Source organism: Uloborus diversus, chromosome 7, assembly GCF_026930045.1.
Source record: "Uloborus diversus isolate 005 chromosome 7, Udiv.v.3.1, whole genome shotgun sequence".
Classification (NCBI taxonomy): Eukaryota; Metazoa; Arthropoda; class Arachnida; order Araneae; family Uloboridae; genus Uloborus; species Uloborus diversus.
The window spans coordinates 145,812,614-145,837,943 of NC_072737.1; the positions used below are offsets into that span (position 1 = coordinate 145,812,614).

A 25,330-nucleotide genomic window follows, 5' to 3' on the forward strand; every position below is an offset into this window, starting at 1 on the left:
TTCAAGTAATGATTTCATTGAATTAACTAATGCGTTCAAATGGATCTTAACAGATCAACAGGCTTTCTCCTTCCGAAATAACTAGGGTCAGTTGGGCTAAAAAGAGACATGGGGGTAAACGGAAACCAACTCTAATACTACACTCTTGATAGTTTTAGAAGTTATCTACACACATAAAGTCATGGGGAAATAAATGGGATGTTTTCATTTACCCCATGGTCAGGGGCGCTCCGAACTTCTTTCCGAAATAAGTAGGGTCAGTTGGGCTAAAAAGAGGCATGTTAGTAAACGGAAACCAACTCTAATACTACATTCTTGGTAGTTTTAGAAGTAGCCTACCCACATCAAAGTCATGGCGAAATAAATGGGATGTTTCCATCTACCCCATAGTCAGGGTTGCTCCGAACTTTTTTTCGAAATAAGTAGGGTCAGTTGGGCTGAAAAGAGGCATGGGGTAAAAGGAAAACATTTCTGTTACTAAACTTTTCATAGTTTGTAGAAGTTATCTACCAACATCAAACTCATGGGGAAATAGATGGAATGTTTTCATTAACCCATAGTCAGCGGTTTTCCGAACTTAAATTTTTGGGAGGGCGGAAATTTTTAATTTGACGAATGAAACTCCGAATATTACCGAAAATATGAGCATACACTCCTTCATATAATGAGAAGAGATATAAAGTATCATTATATTTTTAAAAACTGCAATTTTGTAATGCTGTGTCTAAATTTATCGAACTGTCTGACGCAATGAGGTCGTTTCCGAAATTTTGGAAGTTTTTTTTTTTTTTTTTTCTGAAAGATGCATAAAAACATAAGATTTCATCACTATTTTTAACAATTATTTCAATCAGTGCACGGATTCAATTTTATTTTTTACGCTTCTGCACATGATATCACAAGTGATGAAATGCCATTCACTCATTCCATTAGCGCAGAGCGCAATATTTAATTCGCTTCTTTAATCACATGAGCTGGCAACGATATGGTTGATAGCAAGCGAAGAGCGCAATATTTAACTTGCTTCTTAATTATCATAGTCTGGAAACGCGGTACCCAGCAAGGGTAAACATTCAGCGAGTCAAATTACATCACTTGTGACGTCATAAAGAAAAAGTCTTGTTTGAAAAATCGTACATTTAAAAAAAATATTAAAAACTAAACGTTTTGAAAATGAAAGATTTTCTTCGCTCAATGTTTTTTTTTTTTTTTTTTTTTGCCATTCTATCAACTTTAGTGACTAAAATTAGTACGTTTTACTGAAGGAAACAACCCCACATTCAGCTGGGAACTCTCATGAAAAAAACAGACATTTTCAAGAACACTTTAATAACATTTGAATGCAAAAACGCTCAGTAAAATAAGGGGTAATAGAAGAAAATTAAAAACTTCACAGGACAGGAAATAGATTTTTAAAAAATACGATAAAATGCAATCAAAATGGTTTTCCCACGCTTTTTCACGTTTCCCTTATTTTTTTAAGTTGGCTGTTTTTGTTCTTAGAATTCTATGTAAAAAATAATAAAAATACTTCTCTTCCCATGCATTTGAGAGTAAACAGTTCCATCAAACCCAAGCTGCGATAAACTTGCTTAAATGAATCTGGGGCTGATATTCGTGCAGTGATTACAATTTAAAAAAGAGATTTTTTTTTTTTCTTTTCTGACATAATGACCTTTAATTAGACGATGGACAGATTACTGGCATCAACACTACGAAGTTTAAAAATTTTTGATCAGCGAGCAGCATTAAAAGATGAAAACAACATATTGCGAAATAAACTCTGATCGCTTGGATGACTGACCCAAGATGCACCCTTGGGAAACGATTCAGTTTTCTATAACAAAAATAAAAGAAACAGTGTGACAACAAGCATGACTCACATAGCGTCTGTTAAAATAACAATACAATTTGTTTTAAAAATGATTTTTTAATTAATAGTAATAACACTGATTTATATTTATTTATTTATAAAACCAGCTAACCAGTGCGAAGCATTGTCGCTTGACAGAAGGAATTAAAAAAATCCGTTTTTTTAAAGTTAATTCTTTGAATAACCTCAAAAACGTGACGCTTGTTCATTTTTCGCTGATAGCGATGAGAAAATCTTTAAAATGTTGTCCTGCTGTTGAAGTTTGATGAACTATGAAATGAAAGTTATAACTTGCCCAAAACCCCCACCAAAAACACCTTTGAGAAATAATGTATATGATACTGCGTTTTGCCATCTTAAAATAAAGGATTGTTTTTCTGATTTCAATGCAACAACACAACTGTGGTTAATAATCCTGCCCCAATGAGTTTAGATTATATATTCATGGAAATTTGGATCAGAAAGCAGTTTCGGAAAATTAGTCGTTAAAAATTATACTTTCAGGTCCATGGGGGAATCGATTCCATGACCTACGTGTTATTAGCAGGACGATTTTAGGAACTGAGCGACTAAGCTTCCATTTCGGTCTGCTACGCACTAAATAAAGCAAAAAGTTAATTTAAATCGATGTAACAATTTTGAAGTGGTTAGGACCTTTCACCTTCAAAATTTTTGATTTTCTGGAAAAAATATATGTTATGCACAATTTAATTTGGAACAATTTGATACCTTATTTATTACCACAAGTAAAAAACTTTTCCTAATTATCGTAAAAATGCGTAAACTTTCCCCATGGAGATTTATGTTAACAGCAATTGCTTAAGACTCTTTTTCTCAGGTGCCGGTTTTTCCGGTTTTCTCGTTTTGCGCGCGTGATATTTCAGAAAGTTTTTTATATATTTCCGTAAAACTTTTCATACATGTTTGTCTGGTATATTTTAATGATCTGAACCTAAATTTTAACTTAAAATGAAAGTTAATATTTGGAAAAAAAAATTTTTTGCATAAAATTTTGGAAATTTTCGATATTAACTTATAAAATTTTTAACAAATAAATAAAAAATTTAAAAAAAATAAACAAATTTAGGTTCAGATCATAAATAAAAACCAGATAAACATACATTAAAAGTTTTACGGAAATGTATAAAAAACTTTCTGAAATATCATGCGCGCAAAACGAGAAAACCGAAGAAACCGGCACCTGAGAAAAAGACGCTTAAGGGGGTCCGGGACACATTTTGAAATTTTTTTTATTATATACTTTAGAGTTTTGAATTTTTTTGCACTGATTCACCATTTATTTAATAAGCAAAATCATAACATAAATATGAAAAAAAAATTATTTAAATTTAATTAGTTTTTTTTATAAAAAATGGGGTTGCTTTAAATTGCTATAACTCAAAATATTCTTAAACAATTTTCAATTTTTTTTCAATGAATTACGCACAAATATCAAAGCTTTAATTTTTATTCGGCGATTTTAAAAATATTGATTCAATAAAAAATAAAAAATATTTGAAGAAAAATTTCGAAAAATTCGAAGATACTTTTTTTTTTTAATCGTAATTTTTGCAGTAAACGTTTTTTTCAAATTCGACGAATAAAATTTAAAGTAAACTGTTTGAAAAAGATATGCTCCAAGTTTCATTACTTTATCTTTATCGGTTCCTGACTTATAAGAGTTTGAATGCAAGAAATCGGGAAAAATTGCATCATGGAGAAAAACGCGTTTAAAGTTTTAAAGTTAAGTACACATTAGTTAGGTGCATGAAACAAAAATAATTATATCTTTCGTTCTATTTAAGATAGAAACAAGATTTAAACCTCCTCTTAAGCAGAAAAACACGGAGTAATTTTTTACATAATAAAAAAAAATTGCAAAATTTGACGATTTTTGTGTCCCGGACCCCTTTAAACAGCTGCTGTTAACATAAATGTCTATGGGGAGAGGTTACGGATTTTTACGATAACGTGAAAAGTTTTTTGTGTGTGGTAATAAATAAGATATCAAATTGTTCAGAATTAAAATATGCATAACATTTAATTTTTCTGGAAAGTCCAAAATTTTGAAGGTTAAATGTCTTTAGACCCCAAACATTTTTTTAAAGTTATACTAACTGTAAATGAAGTGTGGCGTGTTACTATCGTGTGTAAAGACTAAATTGGGTATATTGCCGAAAGGCAACACAATAGACTTCAGAGTTAAAATTGCAGTGGCTAGAGCACTGTAACTTTCGCCGTTAAACGTTACTAACTTTGTATTTGCATTTCTTAAACGAAATAGAATTTTTAGCCATTGGAGTACTTAGGTAACTGTAAGCCCAATCCGTATTTTATCTAAATCAATGAAACATCAATGCATAATAGGAAAGAACGATTCACACTCAGGCATTTCAATTTCCAGAAAACCTTGAGAAATTCCAGTGCATGCACAATCTAGCTCGTTAGCAGTGCCTGACTCTCCCCCCCCCCCCCAAAAAAAAAAGGAACTTGAATAAAAGACTGTACCAAGAAAGTTGAACAATATTCACACTAAGAAGTATCTTCCTAAGGATCAATTTTACAGCCACCTGCTCGAAACTAGAAAGAATTCGATCAATGAAGTGCAGTTTCCATTAGTTGCACTTATGAACTGTTTTGTATGCAATTGTCGCAAACCTGTAGTTTTGCTGAAAGAAAAAAATATCTACTGAAATGCTCTATTGAAAAAAAAAGGAAACTTTCGAACGCAATCTTAATTTCAATATGCATAGCAACAACAGCGCGATCATTCTTTGATCATTATCAGACTTTGAACTTTTTAGTGTTTCGGTTTATCTCTCTTTTAATGGGATAGTGATGAAGTAAAAAAAATGAGCTTTATTATAAGTTTGGAAAGTAACATATTGTACTTGAGAATGAAAGGAAAACAACTCGAAATGTGTCCGATCCAAAACATTCAGCTCTATTCGTATTTAAGAGAAAGTCCATAAAGGACGTTTGGAGAGACGACTTTTTCTTCCTTTTAAGTACAGGTCTAAATATAATTAAAATACGGAAGAACTCATGTATTCTCCGAATCAGTTGGGTCCGAACCACATTCGAATAATCAAAAATTTGGATAATTAGATTTTTCCGGCAAAAGGTTTTTCTTTTTCCTGTATGTATTTTCTTACTGTATGTATGCTGAAAATGGGAGGAAAAGCTATTTTTAAGGAAAAAGGGCCTTTCATTAATTAAATTTAAGTACTCCATGTTAAAGATCTATAATGGATCTGCCCAATGAGACAGTGACACATCATCTCAAGAATGTTCGCGCTGCGCCTACATTAACTTTGTGGAGAGAAAGGCAATAGCACGCGTAGACAGAATCAAATATGTTTCTTTCTTCTTTTTCTGAAAATCTAAAAGCCATTCGGATAGTAGGCGATTCGTATAATCGGACTTCGGATGATTGAAATTCTGCTGTACTTTCAATGGCGTATTACTCACTAGTAGAAAAAAATAATGATAGTTCGTTGTGAACTAATTTTAAGCAAAACTTTTGTCAAGGACTCAAAGAATTTACTAATGAAAATAATAGTATGAAATGTGGCATATAATTTTCATTGTTTTTTTAAATGAATATTTTTTTACATTAAGTATATCAATTAGCAACATTTGCAAATTGTAGTACACATTGAACGTATCTTTTAAAATTTGATCACTGTTTGGTCATTTGCGGAGCAACGACTATCAAAATTTCCCATTCTTTCTCATCAACAATCTCCTGTTTATATTTTTTCTTTTAAATTATAAGAGAGAAATTACTCTTTGCAACTTTTAAATTATGTGTTAATGCGTATAGTTTTATTAATTTATGAATTACAATGCAAATTTTGCTTACATTATTTTTCGCATTTCGCTTCAATTGCCATGTGTACAAGTCAAGTTATTGCCTTATAAACTTAACTGCAATTCGTCATTCTGGTAGTGCAAATTGAGCTTAAAGATTTATAATCATCCAGCATTAAAATAAGTTGTATCAATACTTTTCATGAAATTGACTACTTCTATGCTGACATCTGACGCGAAGATAAAGTGACTCAAATTTCTACGGAAAACACCACTCTTATTTAAATGATCAAAATGACTTCAATGACAGTTTTTATAGAGACTTTGATTTTGTAAAACCAGAGATACTCTTATCGGGCAACTCAGTGAAAAATATGAATCAAAATGCAAGTAGAGTTATCTGTTGCTCTATACCTTGCAATACACCTTGTTGCTCTAAATTAGAAGTAAAAGTCATTTCTGCGGGAAATACTTTTCTGCTTCATTAGTATTTTACCAGTACACTGTTGAAATTTCAGAACACTTTTATGGTAAATATTACGGTAAAATTGAAAATTTACAATAAATAAAAAAAAATTACGGTAAATTGCACCGAAAAAAAAAAACGATTGCAGTGCCAATTAATACACTACGTGACTTGCAGTGCAAAGCAGGTGACACCGTATTTCCCCTCACTCCATGTGTTACAACTGGTATGGTGGTCAGCAAAGTTGCCTGTCAATACGAAGGTCCCGAGATGGAACCTGCTGCTGGTAGGTTTCGTTATTTTAACTATCATTTTTTCTAGTGTAAAATTTTACAGCAGAAAAGGATTTTACGGTTCAAGCTACTGGCAACATGGATGCCAGTAATTTTTACCTTTAAATTGCAGGATTTTTTACTAGTGTAAGTTTAATTCCATGTGGTTTTGCATTTATACTTTTTGATATGAATCACCTAAAAGCAAAGCGGTGTAATTGCTAAAATCAAAAATTTTGAGATAAAAAGAACGAAAAGGAAGAAAAAACTCTCTTCTGTTTGGAGACTAGAAATGGGAACAGTAGCCCTAATAGATTCTTCTATAAAGCATGATTTAGGAAAACTTTTCAATGAAAACCTACCCAGAGTTTGAACTTCGCACGTGTTTTACCCAATACTATAAAAAGTCCACTTATATCACTTCGCTTCTCACTGCCTCATATCAATAACGACGTAATATGAGGAGAAGGTCAAAAGTAGAATCTTTATCCTACGATTTCGCAAAAAATAGTAACTGTGACTCACAGTATGAATCTATACGCTTACGATAAATATGATTAGCAGTGGGCCATCCCTACTCCATGCTACTTCAAAAACAAAAAGCAAAAGTACTTGCATTCCTTATTAGAATCTGTTGCAAAGAAAAACAAAACCGCCTTGTACGAAACTTCGGTTCCCATAAATAAGCTTTAAGACGCCAATAACAGCGAAAACAAAGATACCAAACTCCGAAATAGTTCAACACATAACAGCGAAGATAAGATCGAACGATGATAATTTGTATTTTTCAGCTAAATCCGTGCACGCGGGAATAGGGAGGGGTCGTGGGAATATAAGAGCCTAAGAGAGCACTTGCCCTCTATTCACAGTCCCCGTGAAAGCTCCGTACGCCCGACTGCGCTTTTTCGAATCGCTTTTTTGCTACCATGGCCATCAAATTGCTTAAGGTAAGAGACGATTAAGAATTGTTTGAAATTGTATTTGGTTGAACTTCTGTTTTTATGTTGGTAACGGCAGAGCTAAAAGTTTTTTCATATTCAGCTGTGATAGAGTGACATCGTCGTTTAGATTATACGTACATAGCAACAGCATGCGATTTTTTTTTTTCATTACTGCTTGACTGAGAATTTCCAATAAATCAACTCTTTCAGTTATCACTTCATTTTTTATTAAATGCAAAGTCAAATTGTTCGATTTTTGCCTAAACTCAAATTTTATATGCTATAAACTGCATATATATTATCAAGACAAAATCCAATAAAATATAATATTGGTGCGAAACCATTAATTTTTTGGCGATTCTAATCAGTTGTATTTCGTTGTTCTTCGCAACCAAAGCTTGTTGAATGTCCTTTCATCCATAAACTGACATCTTTTGCCCTGAGAAAAGGGTTTCTTGTAATCCCGTAAACGTGGCTGTATTTTTTCTTTTTCATATTGAGGAATTTAAACTTTGTTTTATTATATTTTACGCTTCAGCACAAAGGGACTCATTAATTTATTTCCTTAAATTTTATTGTGTTTTCAAAGACAAAGAGAGTAACAAAGCTTTAGGCGTTTTCTCATTGATTGCGTATTAAGCGACAAAATCAGATACAAGTTTTTAAATCAGGAACAAAACGTTAAATCGTAGCAGGACAAATCCAAATTCTGATTGCATTGAGCGAGGATGGTTCATTTTAAATTAAAGTTAGTACCAAAGCTCTTAAATATTCCTCACTAAACGTAAATTCAACTCAGATTAAACGAGTAAGACACTGGGGTCGTTTCCGAAATTTTAAAAGTTTTTTTTTTTTTTCTGAAAGAGCATGCTTAAAAGCATAGGATCTGACCATTTTTTGAATAATTTGACAAAGTTTTTTTATTTTAAAATACATATTTTAATCATTGAGCAGATTCAATTTAATTTTTTATGTTTCTGCACGTGACATCACAAGTGATGAAATGCCATCCACTGATGCCATTAGTGCAGAGCGCAATGTTTAATTTGCATCTTTACTCACATGTACTGTCAACGATATGGTTGATAGCAAGCGTAGAGCGCAATATTTAATTCGCTTCTGAATTATCAGAACCTGGAAACGCGGTTGACAGCAAGCGTAAGCATTCAGGCGCCAGTGGAACACGCGCTAAAGCTCATCATTTGTGACTTTATAAAGACCGCACCTTGTTAGAAAATTAGACGTTTAAAAAAAGTTAATTAAAAATTTAGCGTTTTGAAAAAAATGGATTTTTTTCGCTCAATTTTTTTTCCTCATTCTCTATCAACTTCAATCACTAAAAGTAGTACTTTTGACTGATGGAAACAACCCCATTCGAATACTCAAACATTTTTGTAATTGAATTTGAAACTTGAACTGCATTTTGGATTATAGCTTTTTAAAACTTAAGAATTTAGCTTCAAATCTTTGAATTGTTCTTCGCGTGTGAAAATTTAGCTCTTGTTAAACAATGTAACCACTGTCAAAGGTTCCGTATGCGATTCCTATTTTGATTCATGTAAAAGCTATCGAAAAAATCTAAGAAATAAACTTTCTGGGCAATAAATTGAATATAACTCGCGTTAAATTAAAAGATCCTTCAATTTTCTTTAAAAGCGAAAAGCAACCTTGTTTTAATGATGAAAATATTATTCGTATAGTTTTGCACTTAAAATATTTTTTTCTCTATTTGTTAAACAATATGTTTCTTGTAAATTATATCATAATAAAAAAATAGAGTTTTTCTTATCTGCATCCAAACTTAATAGATAAATGAATTTCGTACGAATTCATTCCGTTCTATCATACAACATGTACATCGTTTCGCATTTATCTAAATAAATGAAGAAGAACAGAAAATATTGTTTTATGCTTCGCGTTTGACTCAAAATCACTTTTAAAATTATTTTGCATTCGTTATAAATAAGCATTCGTACATGGTACAGTTTATTTTGCAAATAATTTTCATAGCTATCAAAGAATGCACTATCATCCGTCAGAAGATTACGATAGATGTCTAAAATAGATCCAAATTCACGCTTTTAAATTGTTCTTGATTTGAGGAAGCACCTTCTTGTTAAAAGTTTGCAAAAAATTTAAAGAATTTACCTTCTTAGTCTTGTTTCTCATATACAGTGGCTCCCAAAAGTGTTCGTACACCTTGAAATTTTGTAGTAAAACCAAAATAACGCAAAACTGAATTCGAATATGAAGTCCACATTTTTTTCACACCATTCCTATGCCATTCTGAATAAAACCCAGTAGTTATTTTCAAAATATTGCCAGATTTTATTTTTTAAATTTGTCAAAAAACGAAGAGACAGAGAAAAAATACGCCACAAAAGTCATCGTACACTGAAATATTTTCGAATAAATTCATAACTAAAATTATCACATGTGGTTTTTTTATTATTTTTGCATTGTAATGATACTATAAAGTCATTTTCCTTTAATTTTTTGTGTATTTATTCTCTAATATTCTGCTTATTATTTTTAAATGGCAGGTATGCGTAGAAAACAACAAACACGGCTCTAAATTTGATTTTTTCCCTCACAGTAGCCATAAATTGGTTTGAAATGTCTCTAAATTGGTTAATTTATACCATTATATAGTGAAGTGCTTGATAAAATGCTTTAAAGACAAGAATCGGATCGAAAACAAGGTAAGAAAAGGTCAACTGGCAAAGTTAACAAAGCGTGATCGGAGGTTTACAGTTAAAAAAAAAATATGAAAAATATACATTTCAGAACTGAAAAAGTTTTTGCAGAATTGAATGAAACATTTTACGTTTAATTTTTACCTAAATTTGTTCGCCAAATTCTCTGATTAGCTGTATTAAATGGGACCTCTTCCCGCAGGAATTCTCTTGTTCATGAGGAAAACAGTAAGCTTGCGCTTTCCGTCGTAAAATCAATGATAAATAAGCTCAAAACGTTCTGGAACAACGTCTTACTTGTAGATGAAAATATATTCGACATTTTGGGTTAAATTGTTGTATAATTGTAAATGGAAGAAAAAAATGAGGAATAGAACTTAGTTGTATCAGTTAATCAGGTCCGTTAAGGTGTTCTTGTGTGAGGGTGCATCTCAGCATCAGGACTTGGAAATTTGGAATTTTTTGATGAAATAATGAATTATGCTGTTCATTTAAATATTTTAAAAAACAATTTTAAACTATTAGCCCAAAATTTGGTAATCGGAAACAACTTTGTTTTTTTATCAAGATAACGATAAGAAGCACACGTTCGCGTTTGGTGCCTCAAAATTTGCCCTTAAACTTAGAAATATCTCCTCAATCGCCAGATTTTAAATTAATGGAACATATTTGGAGATATCTGTTGGCCAGATTACGAAAATACACCATTGAAACAAAAAGCGAACTAGAAACAGTAAGACTCGTAGTGCGGCTGAACACTTACTCAGAAATTGCACAAAAAAGAAAGAAAAAACAATGAAATCTATTCCCAGACTCTTAAAAGCTGTTGTTGTTACTGCATGATATTCTACTAAATAATAACTTAGTAAAAAGTTTGATTATTTACTAATTTTTTGACATTTTTTTAAAGTGTACGAAGATTTTTGTGAGATAAAATTTCCGGCACTTTTTGGTTTTCGATTTTTAAAAAATTAAGTTTTAATGTTTTATTAAAATTTTCATGTAGTTTTTTTAAAAATAGATCATAGATCTTATAATAAAATACCTATTTTGAAATATTAATTCTAACCAATGGATAAGGGCCTATTTCATTGAAAGTCGTAGGTGTACGAACACTTTTGGGAGCCACTGTATTTATTCGACAAACATTCATTGTTGTTCAATCATTGCATACAACATTGAAGCATAAAGTTATTTAAAAAGAATAATTTTCTTTTTGAAAAAATAGACAGTTATTTTTTCCGTTGCCAGATTTATATTGTCATAATTTTTTTTTTCAGTCGAAAACGAGTGTTGTGAAATTATTTTTTTTTTTTTTCAATTATTATCGTCTGCTCAAATAACAGCAATTACTCGAAAACCAAAACTGAACAAGAAATAAAAAGCAAAAAGTGAAATAAGATCGATGCATGATGAAGAAACCGAGCAGGGGTTCTTTATCAAATTTTCTCAAAAAAAAACCATACATCTTTAGCGTCATAAACATAACTTGTCCATGATGTTCTAGACCATTGAAAAACTTTGGAAGAGAAAGTTAGACTCTGATTTCAAATAAAACTTTTATTTCTGAATTAAAAAAAAGTTTTTATTTATTTATTCATTCTCGATACACATTTTAAAAACATAATTTCAAATGTATCCTCAACATTCAGAATTCCATATGTTCTCAAAAAAGCTCTCTCTTTCAAAGGTCGCTAGAACCCATGTTGATACGAGTACGTGCAGTTTGAATAATAATTTAAACGAAGATGCACGGATTTTTCGAGTGGAAATATTCAACCTGAGAATATAAAAGAATAAAGCGAAAAAAGAAATGTTTAATTCATAGCTTCAGAGAAATTCACAACACCATAGCACTGAATAAATCATTTTTTCCTAGAATTTTTTATATTTATATTATTGAATTCTCTTTTCCAGGCACCGCATGTATTTAATATGATCTAATATCTTACTCGAATTACCCAAATTACATGCAAAAAGCTAGCGTTTTTTCTCCTACTTTTTCCAAAATGCTAATAATAACTAAATATAGAAAAAATGAAACGGAAAGCAAGTTTCACACATTACTTGGAAAGTTTTTATAAACATCGTAATCTTTTCCCCGATAACTTCGTATTTTTACGTTAATTAAAATAATTTCAGAGGCAACCATTTTCTGACTAGAACGAGCTACATGTTCAGTCACACATGTAAATATTAACAGATAGGAAGCGAGGCAAACAAAGTAGTATGTTTCACCATTTCACTTTGCCCAACATTCTGCTATATTAATTGAAATCATAGCTATGACATAACTTCTGTTATGTGTAAGGTAGCCATACATCCCGTTTTAAACGGGACAGACCTATTTTCAGGCTGTTTGTCTCGTTGTCCCCACACATTATGCCGGGACATAGAAATATCTCGTTTTATGAAAGTTAGCTACCTACTCAAGCAGAGTGAAAAACAAGAAAAATGTAATAAACTTGAGCATATATTACAAAATTTAGAGTGGCATTCAAGTTAGTCACATAAAAGAAAAAATAATAGTAACTAATCGAGAAAAGTAAGCATAACGGTGCAGTTAGTATATCAGTGGGGAAAGAAACGCCAACTTTTTGGAAATGATTACTATATTTGGCAAATATTAGGCCATATTTAGCAAATATATTTTGTTATAAACATTCAAGTGTGGTTACGCTAGTAAAGGTTTCACAATTATTGAAAGGTGGAGTATTTCTCACACATTTCAGCTATTTTTGGCTAATTTTAAGCATTGTTTTGTTTTTTTTTCAAAATTTTTCATCTGACAACCTTAGTCTGAGAGACGAAAATAGAAAACACAAAGTATAAAAGTTCTCAGATTAGGTTAAATTATTGATAGTGACTGTATTATTATTTGTGTATCCATTAAAATTTGAGGCTGCATTCATCTCATTAAACAGTTCGTTTTTTTTTTTTTTTTTTTGTAATAAACAAAACTTTTTTTTTTTTTAATACTAAGCATACTATTGCCGAAAATTCTATAGCGCCCCGTTTTGAGGAAAAAAATTCTGATCACCTTAGTTATGCTCAAATTTATGGGTGAGAGGTCACTCTAAAATTAAATACACTCGGTTTTACTTTTAAAAATTCTTTTGCATGCTTATAAATGTATTAATTTAACAGCAATGAAATATAGCATTAAATAAAAAAGCATTGTAAAAAAGTTTTTTTTTTCTGGGGTTTAAGTAAGAACTTGTTTCAGTGTGAGTATCAAATTTATCCGGTCATCCAAAAATTGACATGCATACAAACAAAACGTAATGATGTAAAAAAAAATAATTCACGATACTATTATCTATATATTAGTTCATATAGGCTCGATATTGGTTTATGTAGAAAAGATTTTACTACGTATTTAGTGCCATATTAACGCTTAAAGTTCATAATTTCATTTTTTGTAGGGCCATCGGGTGCCAATTGACAAGGGGCTCCACAGAAATTTGTTCGATCGTTTTCTATTAGTTGGTGTACAAGATTAAAAAGTTCCGGTTAAAGTTACAATTATTTTAACAGTGCATAAAACTAAAGTTTAATGCTAGATTACTTGTTGATATTCTTAGTTATTATAATCTGGAATTAAAATTGATGCTGTTTAGAAGTTTTTATTCTGTTGAAAGGATGGTGACAATAGTCAACAGCGTCGAAGATTCAAGCTCAGATAATGCGTCATATGATTCTCAGATTCAAAAACTTCAATAAACTAAAGGAAAGGAAATGTTCCCCCCTCCCCTTAACTTTCAAATTAGTCAACAATTCATGTTTATATTTGCTTCACAGTAAACGAGAAACTTTGACATTTGAATCACGCGATATACTAGAAGAAAAAAACATTTTAACATTTTATGCATCTTCGCAGTATTTGGGTAAATATTAGTAGCTAAGCGTACTTGCGTAACTTGTTGATCGCCAGTTCCTAGTTTTTCAAACGGGACATGATCTCTCATCCTTCTGACCGTGAGATATTCTGGTCTGATTACAGTTGATTTTGTACGGAAAAAACAAATGATCAATAGTTTTCAAAATTAATAAAAGCTATTCCTTCGAAAACAAATCGCGTATCTCTTGTACAAATGTAAGGAAAATAATTGAATATATTTTAAATGACAAAAAAAAAAGCTGTTTTTCTGTAAATTAGAAAGGAAAAAAACATCTATTGTGAGCAATAGGAGAAAGGGTTTTCCCACATAGAAATTTGTGTTAAATAACATTTGAATCACCAAATTACATTTTGTGACTCACATTTTTCGCAATGCGTCTATAGTTGGTGCAAATCTAACCCGGCAGCGTCGTAATGCTGTGATTGAGGTCCGTGTAGACTTCACAATTTGCCAAGTTAAGTTAGCCCCAACTATTGAACACGATTTACAAAACAGTGATTGTTTGTCTACGCCAGTTGTAGTCCTTCCCTTTGCAAAGTAATTGTAGGCGAAGCACGACCATTATTGAGGTGATGAGTCACCATCTCATAGTATAGTTGGCTTCTAATGTGCAGCACTTGTAACTTGCTTAACATGTAAAAGAATTGTTTTCCATTTCATCAATTTGAAGAGTTTTTCTCTCAATTTAAATGTACATACAGTAATTAATTAAAATGCAACTTGTTTTTCGGAGAAATTCAATTAGCCGAATTTTTGATTATCCAAATGGAGTTCGGTTACAACTGATTCGGATAATAGTTCTACTGTGTATGCATTTTAAATGGAAATAAATATCTCATAAACCCATTCCTAACCGTTTAGTAAAAACAAATTGAAACGTATGGGCGTTTTTGTGTTGACAATGCTAAAGTTGAATGAAGAAAACTTACCTTTTCTCTATCACGTTAGCATACCCAAGGATTTGTTTTTTTCTCAATTTCTTAGATTTTGTTTTTAGATATAAAAACGCCAGTATGATATTAATATATGTAGGATATAAACTCTGTTACAAAACTACGATCCTAAGAACTGAGCCGACCTCACAACTTGGGCCTTTTGAGGAAAACATTGGGTCCAAAAATTAAAAATAGCCTTAATTATAAATAAATAAACACTATTGTGATGAAATGTCAAAGATAATTAAGCAACGTATAAAATGCACCAATTTGAAAACATTTGCTTCCATAAGCACACTTTTTTTTGCATTGAAAGAAGAGTCCTTGTAATCCTAAACCACGTGTCTAATTTTAAGCAAATTTTTACATTTTGCGTTATTGAATTATTTTTTAGTGTTAAAGAGTTTTTTTTTTTTTTTTTTTTTGTCGGAAACATTTTTTTAAATTAATTTTTAATGAATACGAAATTCTCAGATTAATAATTCACTTTACTTATATCACTTTACACCACTCATTATTACGATTTTATTCGGAAGTCGAGACGTGTATGCAATCATTAAGATTTTATTTGTAGTAGACTGGTTTACGCTTAAAAGTACTACGTTCAGTAGCTAAATTATTTTGCACCTTTGATTTACTACAAAATTTGTAAAGCATTTCTTCATGTTAATATTAAAGGAAGTTGAAACCTTTCAACCATTTTTCGCGATACATGCATTTACTGGGCACCACAATTGGTTTCAAATTCAACTACACGTTGTTTCGAAATCAATCGCTTATTCGTTTATTCTAAAAATAACTTAGCTATTGCACTTTTTTCCTTAAATTACGATAATAAGTAATAATTTTAATACTAATCACAATCATTCAGATACAGTAGCGTAACTGGGAGTTGGCAGGAGTGGCTCTCGCCAGGGGCGCAGCAGCCAAGGGGCGGCATTTCAACTAATTTAAAAAAAAAATTAAGAGGTTTTTTTTTTCGATCATAAAATTTGAAGAATGTTTTAAAAAATGAAAAAAAAAAAACTCGCAAGAAAAAGATCTAGAGATACATACGATATATAATAACATCTACTGAGAAGGAACATTGGGCATCATTGAAAACAATTCTGAAAAAGAAAATGAGAAAAAAAAATTACAATGCTGCCTCCTATTTGCCGAATCAACTGATCAAAATGTTCCAAAAAAAATTTTTTTTCTTTGAGGTCACAATGACTTCCGGTGATTTCCCATGTGGGCGACCCAGGAGGGGGGGGGGGTGCAATTTCTTCAGTTCGCCAGGTGCGCTAGACTTTATAGTTACGCTACTCTTCAGATAAAGAAAGCACCTGTGTCTTAGCAATTCTTTATAACTTCAAATAACAGTCAATGAGACGGCTGATATTATGACATTGCTTAGTGATTAGAATTTGTTTCATAGTTGTTGCTTCGGCCAGTACAGGGCCATTCCATGTGAAGATACGGGACATTTGGAGTAATTTTGACAATACATTTTGTTTTATGGGTACAAATAAAACAAGCTAGAAGTTTTATTTTTGATAGCAACAGCAAGGATTCGTCATAAGAATTATGTAGAACATCAAAAGTTAGTCAGTTTGAAAAAAAATATGCAGAACATTGACAATTATCGTTTTTAAATAAAATAATTGAACAATATCATCACCTCAGAGTAAACAGTAAGATATCTAATCCCAGAAATAACACTGAGATATTTTAATGTTGCTCTGAGGCGACGATGTGCAATATAATGCTTGTGATGAAACGGGACTCGTATGTGTTCCGTTCCGACACAGGCATTGTACTGCATGTCGTTCAATTATTTTCCTCAAACTGATTAACTTTTGATGTTCTATATAGTTCTTACGACAATTCTTTACTGTTGCTATCAAAAGTAAAATTTCTAGCTTGTATTATTTGTATTTATGAAAAAGATCTAGTGACAGAATTGCTCCAAATGTCCCGTTCCGTCACATGGAATGGCTCTACACATATAGTGAGTTGAGCTCCTATACTATTATCTTCTTCTATCAGCCACTAATGATTATCGATTACGTAGGTTTGATATACATGATTTTTAACGATTTTGTTTTGTGATCAAGCAATGACCCATTCTTGGTATTTATTTTACCCCTCAGAATATCTCAGGTTGGGAAAGACTAGTGTAGCTAACTTGAAAGGGATTGGAGGAGAAGGTAAAAAGAACGATTTAATATATAATGGAGCGTACGGTGTCAGAACCAATGCTGACGTGCTACACACACTCAAAGCTTGAGACTGTAATATGAGAAACAGGACACAAAATCATCACACAAGAACGTTTTTTCGCTAATTTGTAAGTCTATATGAAAGGTTTAAAACACTTTTTTAAATTTTCGACCCGCAGCTTTAATACATGCGTCGTCGCAATGACAACGCTCAATCGTTGCAATGTCGTTGCAAACGAGGCGTGTATTAGAACTATTGGCCGCAACTTTAAACCTTTCTTAAAACTAAAAATGTTACGTAAAATAGACTTTGCAAAACAAATTTGTGACCTGTTTTACACCCATCAGTTTCTGGCTTTTGTATGTATGTAACACGTCAGCATTGTGTGTGTGTGTGTGTGTGTGTTTTTTTTTTTGTTTTTGTTTTTTTAACCATTTGCTCCTTTATGACTCTCAGTTGATATTAGTCATCTAAGCCCCCAAAAACCTGGCAACACATTTTCTGATCATTCAAATTTTTCGTAACGATTACCGTAGGTTAGTTCATCTAGAGGTTGAGATGCATTCTTCAACATGACCCACCCCCCTAAAATGGTGGTCTGTATCAGCGTCTGGCACAGTTTTAAATTGTATTTATTTATTTATCAAATTTTCTTTTTCTTCAAAATGCAAAATGCCAAATGAAAACTAAAACTGCTTTTCTTCCTCACATATATTTTTTACTTCAATACGGCGTGTAATATTACTTATGTTTATATTTTATACGAGAGATTTCTCACGCATTTTTTTTCTTGCAGCTCTGTATTATCATACTTGCCGTCATTGTTTGCATAAATGCTGCTGTTATCAACATGAAAGGACAGAAACTTTGTGGATCAGAACTGGCCAGAACACTAAGTTTACTCTGCAGAGGTATGGGCGCTTTATTGAATTATAACAATATATTTTATTATTTTCTCAGCAGTATTGTAAAACGAATGTTTAGTAGATAATAACTTGGTAAATAAAATACTAAATAAATGTCTCTATAGCAACTGAACAACTGCGACAATTAATAGAATAATTTCAATGAAATTCATTGAAACATTCTGCTTATGATCTAAATGAAATATCCAACTTTCCTCCCGATAGTTGTGCAAAGTCTTTGCATTTACTTATTGTTTTTCTTATTACCGATTGGCAACGAACCGTAAGAACTTTTTCAGCATTGCAAGCCATTAGTTTTGTCTTTCAACCATTTTTTATGGGAAATGTAACTGTGTCTTTTGTTTTCATGTTAACAGTGCTAATAGTCTGCTGACTTAAGGTAAAATAAAATAGTTATTTAAAATTATACAGTCCACGCTTATTCCTTTGCGGGACATCGAAATTACACATTGTTGAAATTTATGCACTATTCCCCCCCCCCTCCAGATACCCAACTGAAATATATTTTTAAAAATGCCTTTTTTTTAATAGTAAATGTCGAGGGTGCGAGAACTTTGTGCGCTGAAATGCATTAGAAAATTTTGCAGCTGGGAAATGACCCGAGCGGAATTTTAAGGTAATGTAGTTTCGTCGCACTGCGTTAAGTGAGCCACCTCAAAAATAAAAGGAATGTCACGTGACGCATGTTTAAGGCCTAGCTTTTAATAAAAAAGGGAAAAAAATTAAAAACAGGATAATTTCCGATCAGAATAATGAAAACAGACCTAAAAGTCTCCACCGGGCATTACACGGGTTGCCTTGAATGTTTGATCATTCCCCGGGGAAAGAGAAGTAAAAATCTCATGTTATATGAAACATGTTCATTGTTCAAAATTTAGGCCAAAAGTCTTTTAAAATATTAATTATATAAGGTTATTCGTCTCCGAAAGTTCATATTCGAATGAAAGCAACAATTCCTAAAAAAGTCAACATTCCTCTTTAAAGTAGGATCCCCATGGATTGAGCCAGGCGTTGTACGGGTTGCTATTTTGATCGTTTCCTAGCGGATAAATTAACTGAGATTAGGTGACGTATGTCCCTTCTCAATATATAATTAGATATATAGTTAAACTTGTCCTTAGAGAATGAACAACAGTTCAAGAACAGCATCAGCAGATAGTACTACAAATCCACATAATAAAATTTACAACATTTCCTGACTATTCATATTACAATAACATTAGTCGTGAAAAACCTTCATTAGCGAGATGAAAACAGTTTTAGAACAATTTATAGCAGAAAGAGGACAACCATACATACGTGCTAAGCACAAACGTCGTGCCTGCACTTTTGATCAAAGTTGAGTTACAGTCACCAGATGCCGTACTTCGTCACATATTTCATGTAAATAGAATGTCTTTTAGTCATTTGTCATTGCGGAGTATTTTTTTAAAAAATCTGAAAATTTTGCATCTGAATCAAATATACATGGAGGCGCAAAGCATTAAATGGCAATTTCTTATTTTGACCTCAACTGCAGATACGACTTTTGTTCTTAGCACAGCAGTTTAATCAACGGTCTGGTTAAAAACACTTTTAAGAGAAAGAAGACCAGTTCCAAAAAATTTCTACTTGACGGAGGATAATACAGTTCGCTCTGTTTAACGACATTCAAGGGACCACAAAAAATCGTCCTTCCGTAGAAAACGTCCTTAAATAGAATGCTTTTAACACTACAATGGACCATCTGGGACCGTGAAAAGCCGTCGTTAAATAGAGAAAGTCGTTAATAAGAGCGTCGTTAAACAGAGAATCAACTGTATTACCAAACCTCTGCATATTAGAAAAAAAAACATTTCCTAAAAAACTCTCTCTAGAATGAGGACATCAATGCTTATATAGAATTAAGATATCTAGACTTACGAAGTACCAAAAACTACTGTAACATTATTTTTATGACACAGAAAATATACTCTTCCAATTATTTTAGTCATTTACTGTTAATCGTAATTCGTGTTTTAAACTTCTCGACACGCCTGGAAAAATGTCATTTGTATGTTTAGTACGAGGGCCGTGAAAAGAACCGCATGTTAAACCTTTAGCAATACTATAACATTTCATTTGACAGTCTCTGTAAAACTATTTTCTTTGCACTGGTTCGCGACATAGCAAGAATCACGCTCCAGAAGTATTTCAGTCTTTGTAAATGTTATTTCTGCATTTACTCTCATTAGCGAAACAAAAACTGACCTTGGTAGCCGAGTGGTAGAAGCTTTTGCTTTGCGAGTCAGTGAGATTCGCATTCTGGATTCTGACACCACTCAGGTCATTTCCTCTCTTAGTGCAATAAAAATGTCTTGTTTGTATATTAAAATAAATTAATATTGCATATTAAAATAACTGGTGTATATTGTTCAGTAAGTTACCGCCCTATAGCCAGGCTAAGGAAGAAATACATGAAATACACCGCCAGCTCAGTCAATTCTAGCCGAGGACTGCAGCTTCGTGCTTATTAGCACTCATCAGCCCGGCATAGGAGTATCTGAGCTGGAGGTGGAAAACCTCTTAAGGAAGCCAAGAGTGCCAGGGTATATATATAGGGTCTATAGGGCGGTAACTTACTGAACATACCTGCCTTGCCTTCAATATTCGAGTGTAACCGCACCATTGTTGCGGTCACTCGTCTGGTACTAATTCTACATTAGCTACCAGTTCGTTTGGCACTCTTGGCTTCCTTAAGAGGTTTTCCCCCTCCAGCTCAGTTACTTCTATGCCGGGCTGATGAGTGCTAATAAGAACGAAACTGCAGTCCTCCGCTGGAATTGACTGAGCTGGCGGTGTATTTCATGGTGTATATTGGTTCTTAAAATGCATGAATGTGACAAATCGTTCACGAAAACCATGTGAAAGATTAATTTTTGCTAATGTGTAACCTTTCAAGCAATTTCTCTGTAAGCATGCAGAAAATACTGTGGTAACCTAACGCAGAAATGAGTGAGACTTTCCGCAATAGTTACATGACCATGGTGTAACCTTCCACAAGCAATGTGTATTTTTACACCAGTTATATTAGTTAAGTTGCTCCAGAGCAGTGAAGGCAGCTAAGCTGCCACTGATTTTATGAATCAAGGTTACACAACATTTTTTACAGTGCATAAAGCAGTAAAAAAACATGTATTAAAATGTATTTGTTTCTTTTCTTTGTAGGTGGCAGTCCAAATTCCATAAACTCCGACATGAAAATCCCCGCTGAACTGGTGGATGTATGCTGCACTTCTTCGTGCAGCTCCTTCACCCTTCTATCATTTTGCCCGTCATTTGATGAGTCATAAATTGTCATGTTAGTCATGATCGGAAACCAAAACTAGAGCCAAATAGGAGTTCATAATGAGTGTCCTTTCTTCTACGTAATAGCTGAACTGTTTTAGAAAGTATTATGACATTTAGTTGACAGCACCCTCATGACCTAGACATATTAGTTTGTGATTTCACCTTCAAGCTGTCATTGTAAAATATTAAAACAAAAAACAAATTTAGGGGGAGGGGAGAATTTAGCATGATAACAATAAAAAACTCATCACACATAAACCGAGTGCATTTGCACATTTTGTGATTTTATGTTCAAATAAACAGTAGTTGAATAAAAGCATTTTAGTCAAATTTAGAATCTTCGTACTATTTTCAGGCCCATATCTACGGGCTATGCGCACGAGGCATCAGGGTGTTCAAGTCGTTTTTTAAAAAGGGGGAGAAGGGTCCCTAATTAAAGTTAAAGATCCTAAATACGGAGAGATTGGACAAGTTCAGAGCGGCGGCCATCTTATGTCCAAAGATGCTCACTCCCCGCAGACCGTAATGCAACTTCTGCCCCAAATATCACTGTACATTGTATCGAAAAAATTAGAAGCTAGTTATGATTTTATGAAATGAAATGTGCAGATCACAAATATCTGTTTGTTTTCTATCTTTGTGAACAAATTTGTCAGAAAATTTTTCTTTCTTTGTAAGCGCTATGACGATACGAAACGATTGGCGCCGGATTGCAAGACTTGGCGCTCACTCTGTTTGTTGAAAATACAAAGAGAAGAAAAATCAGTCTATTCTTCTAAGATTTCATGTCCTATATTCCGTGGAAAATCTAGAAATTAATACAGCGCAGCATTTCGAGCTAACAATACTTAGACTAAACATGGCGGACGACGGCGCGCCGTTATCCAATCTCGCCGTATATAGGATCTCCAATTAAAGTTTAAAATTAACTTTATGCCTAGGCCCTAGTCGCTTAGAAAATGGTCGAAGAATGAGAAAAGAGTATCAAAGACGGAAAAAATTACCTAAACGGTTGTTTTGAGACATTTATAATGAGTGGAGGGAAATTGTACTGGAAGGTGAAAATGTCAAACATTTGTCCAACAATAAAAATTTTAGTAAAAAGTGGATATTGATAAATACTGCGTAAAATAACCTACTGATTGAAGGATTTATTAATTTTAATTATGTTTCATTTAATGTCAATGTATACTATTGATAAATATTAGGTTCAATGTTTTGTCAAACAGTTGGTTACATTTTTTGCACAATGTATTCTTGCTGCATTTATGATTGTATTGTTTATGTTTTTGAAACGAAATGCATTGTTTTCAGTGTGAATATGTATAAATACTTTGTCTATTGTTTCAGGTTTAAATTGTATTCGGAAGTGGTTTAATACTTTAATGATTGAAAATGAATAATGATTATTAAATTTATAACAAGTTTCTTACGCACAATTTTGTTTTTACCATTTTGCGCTTTTGAATATTTAAAAAAAAAATGAAGTAAACACCGAATTATTTGCTTTAATACTACATTTTCATTGATGATCTCTTCTTATTAAAGTTCTAAATGTATTTATTGAATAAATCATGATGTTTAAAAATTTTGCTTTAATACTCAGGTGCTTGTAGGTAAAATAATTTATCTGAAAATAACAAATAAAGTTGTAATTTCACTTTATTCTAAAAGTAAGACTTTTGAAAACATTTTTTATTGCAAAGTGACAAATTTGGACACATAATTTTTTGTACGTTTTGAGAAAATATGTGGGGTTATAATGTGTTTATAAAAGCGATGTCATCATTTCAGCGCTAAAGTTTCTTATTTATTAGATAGAGAAATTACTTTTATACGACAATTAAAGGGTTTTTCTGCACTGTATTAACTGCATTAATTATGAAAAATTACATTTAGGTTTCATTTTACTTCTTTTTAACTCAAAGCCTAAGAACATTTTAAATTATTGATAATATCGTTCAATTTGAAAGCAAAAATTCTCATTTTGTAAATAATTGTGTTATTTTATATGACTATGATACATATTTTAAAAAAATACAAATTTTCATTTAATTTGTGACATATTGCACGAAATTAATGTTGATATTTTTAAAAATAAAAACATTCTTATTTATCAAATAAGTTGTCAGTTGTTTATTATTTTAACATGTGTTAAAGCAAAAAAATATCTGCAGTAGTATATACTAAATGTGTAATGATATAAAGTCGATACTTTAAAAACTGCTTAAGACTTTTGAGTATTTGATTTAGTTGTAAGACTTCAGTGAATAGACTAACTTTCGAGACTTAACACATAAAGGGGAAAAATAAATTCCGTTGCATAATGAAATTTATTTTTTATTTTCTTATGTTTGAAAATAAAACAACAGCTAACGCACAGAATTTGTACAAGTACAGAGGAGTTTTGCAAAAATGCTGCTTTTTGCTTCGAAAACATATTTGCTTTATGATTCAATGTAATAAATTTCATGAACTTTATATTGTAGATTTAATTTAGAATTGTATTTAAAATTAGAAGTGTCTGCAATGATTGTATTTTCTGTAGTTTATTCGGCTACATAAGTTACATTTATTTTGTCTTATTACTAATAAATTGCTGTTGCTTGTAAGAAATAAATGTGTTTGACTCATTTTATGCTGTTATTTCACAATCAGAACAAAGTGAACTTCGCGCCTGGTGTTAATTCGTCAAAAAGAAACGAGCTGATGTGTTCCTCATATGACTTCCCTTTACTCCAATTTAATGTCATTCTCCCATTATTGGTAATTTTAATGTGATTCAATAGTTTACTCTCTAAATATTAACAACAAATTCAAACCAGATTTTTAAAAAAAAATCGCCAAATTTGTCGCCAAGTGACAAAACTTGGCGACCAAAAGACTGACGATATATCGCCAAGTGTCCGTCAAATGATAACACTACTTTAGTTTACAACGAAATTAAAAATGATTCCCCCCCCCCAAAAAAAGGGGGGAAATGCCTGAATGCAAGGGAAGTGCACAACTAGACTCCACTAGGAGTCTACGTACCAAATTTCTACTTTCTAGGACATACCGTTCTTGAGTTATGCGACATACATACGCACATACGCACATACATACGTACATAGAAACGTCACGAGAAAACTCGTTGTAACTAACTCGGGAATCGTCAAAATGGATATTTCGCGTGTCTATACGTTCTGAGGCACTTATCCACGTGTGGTCGAGTCGAAAAAAAAAACTCAGCATTCATTCGGGGATGAGCACAATGGAAATTGAGGTCGATTTTTGAGTGAAAATTTTTTTGCGAATACAATGCTTCCTTTTTTGTAAAAGGAAGTAAAAAGAATAAGTGACAGAAAACATTAATGCACTCCACAAAACTCCTAAACTCATTCATATGTAAATGATTTAAAGAGTTTCGAATTCGTAAAAGGGCCATTCCGCGGAAAACGTTAATTTTGTCACGCACGTGACGCCACATATATTTCGTTAAAAATAACACTCTAAAGTATTTATGAGCAAAGTTTTTCTGCTTAGAAAATTACAAACTTATGTGTGATTTCTTAAGCAAAACATTTCGTCATTATCCTTTAAAATTATTATTTTTTAATGAAATATATGAACTGTGTCACGTCCGGGACGAACGGTCGACTTTTTCGTGGAATCCCCCAATAGAGAAAATATACCATAGAAGAACTAAACAACTTTCAAGATAAATTAAAAAACTAAAGATAATGTTGATACCGTCAATTCAAACTACAAGGTGAAATTATGATCAGCGACAGTATATAAATAATGTGATCCTTTAAAGGGGGGGTCTTAAAATTGTGAGTTTGTGGCAAGGGGGAGGAATGGGAAATAAGAAGTGTGACAACATACACTTCTTGTTGTGGTTACATTTTAAAAAGAAACTAAATGGTAGACTAATTAACTTTTATATAATTTTTTTCATCTTCATTTTAAAATGATAAAATTGCTTTTTTCCTCTGATTTTGTTAAGTGAT

At 32.2% G+C, this 25,330-nt stretch overlaps 1 long non-coding RNA gene across 1 annotated transcript; it reads left to right on the plus strand.

The window, feature by feature from the left end:
- Positions 1-7,239: 7,239 nt before the first annotated feature.
- Positions 7,240-23,960, plus strand: LOC129226020 (uncharacterized). Its single transcript, XR_008580764.1, has 3 exons — positions 7,240-7,371; positions 17,900-18,014; positions 21,216-23,960. It is a non-coding gene; the product is annotated as an uncharacterized LOC129226020 (long non-coding RNA).
- The last annotated feature ends 1,370 nt before the right edge of the window (positions 23,961-25,330 follow it).